Genomic DNA, 2,135 nt, shown 5'->3' with positions numbered 1-2,135 from the left:
TTCCCCACGATTGTTCATTGTTCCTAACCTTTTTCCGATGACTGTTCATTATTCCCAACCTTTTTCCAACGACTGTTCAGTGTTCCCAACCTTTTTCTCATGACTGTTCATTGTTCCCAACCTTTTTCCCACGACATTTCATTGTTCCCAAACTTTTTCCCACGACTTTTCATTGTTCCCAACCTTTTTCCCACGACTGTTCTGTGTTCCCAACCTTTTTCCCAGGACTGTTCATTGTTCCCAACCTTTTTCCCAGGACTGTTCATTGTTCCCAACCTTTTTCCCACGACTGTTCATTGTTCCCAACCTTTTTCCCACGACTGTTCATTGTTCCCAACCTTTTTTCCAGGACTGTTCATTGTTCCCAACCTTTTTCCCACGACTTTTCATTGTTCCCAACCATTTTCCCAGGACTGTTCATTGTTCCCAACCTTTTCCCCATCACATTTCATTGTTCCCAACGTTTTTCCCACGACTTTTCATTGTTCCCAACCTTTTTCCCACGACTGTTCATTGTTCCCAACGTTTTTCCCACGACTGTTCATTGTTCCCAACCTTTTTCCCACGACTTTTCATTGTCACCAACCTTTTTCCCACGACTGTTCATTATTCCCAACCTTTTTCCCACGACTGTTCATTGTTCCCAACCTTTTTCCCACCACTGTTCATTGTTCCCAACGTTTTTCCCACGACTGTTCATTGTTCCCAACCTTTTTCCCACGACTTTTCATTGTTCCCAACGTTTTTCCCAGGACTGTTCATTGTTCCCAACCTTTTTCCTACCACTGTTCATTGTTCCCAACCTTTTTCCCACGGCTTTTCATTGTTCCCAACCTTTTTCCAAGGACCGTTCATTGTTCCCAACCTTTCTCCCACAACAGTTCATTACTTCCTACCTTTTTCCTACGACTGTTCATTGTTCCCTACCTTTTTCCCACGACTGTTCATTGTTCCCAACGTTTTTCCCAGGACTGTTCATTGTTACCAACCTTTTTCCCACGACTGTTTATTGTTCCCAACCTATTTCCCACCACTGTTCATTGTTCCCAACCTTTTCCCACGACTGTTCATTGTTCCCAACCTTTTTCCCACGACTGTTTATTGTTCCCAACCTATTTCCCACCACTGTTCATTGTTCCCAACCTTTTTCCCACGACTGTTCATTGTTCCCAACCTTTTTCCCACGACTTTTCATTGTTCCCAACCTTTTTCCCACGACTGTCCATTGTTCCCAACGTTTTTCCCATCACATTTCATTGTCACCAACCTTTCTCCCACGACAGTTCATTGTTACCAACCTTTTTCCTACGACTGTTCATTGTTTCCAACCTTTTTCCTACGACTGTTCATTGTTTCCAACCTTTTTCCCACGACTGTTCATTGTTTCCAACCTTTTTCCCACAACTGTTCATTGTTTCCAACGTTTTTCCCACGACTGTTCATTGTTCCCAACCTTTTTCCCACGACTGTTCCTTGTTCCCAACCTTTTTCCCACGACTCTTCATTGTTTCCAACATTTTTCACACGATAGTTCATTGGTACCAACCTTTTTCCCACGACTCTTCATTGTTACCAACCTTTCTCCCACGACAGTTCATTGTTACCAACCTTTTTCCTACGACTGTTCATTGTTACCAACCTTTTTCCTACGACTGTTCATTGTTTCCAACCTTTTTCCCACGACTGTTCATTGTTCCCAACCTTTTCCCCATCACATTTCATTGTTCCCAACCTTTTTCCCATGACTGTTCATTGTTCCCAACCTTTTTCCCACGACTACTCATTGTTTCCAACCTTTTTCCCACGACTTTTCATTGTTCCCAAGTTTTTTCCCACGACTGTTCATTGTTCCCAACCTTTTTCCCAGGATTGTTCATTGTTCCCAACCTTTTTCCCACGACTCTTCATTGTTCCCAACCTTTTTCCCACGACAGTTCATTGCTTCCAACCTTTTTCCCACGAGTTTGCACTGTTCCCTACGTTTTTCCCAGGACTGTCCATTGTTCCCAACGTTTTTCCCATCATATTTCATTGTTACCAACCTTTCTCCTACGACAGTTCATTGCTCTCTACCTTTTTCCTACGACTGTTCATTGTTCCCAACCTTTTTCCCACGATTTATCATTGTTCCCAAC

The 2,135-nt window shown here is 43.0% G+C and overlaps 1 pseudogene; it reads right to left on the bottom strand.

The window, feature by feature from the left end:
- Positions 1-1,129: 1,129 nt before the first annotated feature.
- Positions 1,130-1,877, bottom strand: LOC145263924 (uncharacterized; annotated as a pseudogene).
- Positions 1,878-2,135: the final 258 nt, after the last annotated feature.

Source organism: Euprymna scolopes, chromosome 39, assembly GCF_053919585.1.
Source record: "Euprymna scolopes isolate OS-2025 chromosome 39, ASM5391958v1, whole genome shotgun sequence".
Classification (NCBI taxonomy): Eukaryota; Metazoa; Mollusca; class Cephalopoda; order Sepiida; family Sepiolidae; genus Euprymna; species Euprymna scolopes.
The sequence above is the reverse complement of the archived record's forward strand: the minus strand, read 5'-3'. Positions and strand labels throughout refer to the sequence as shown.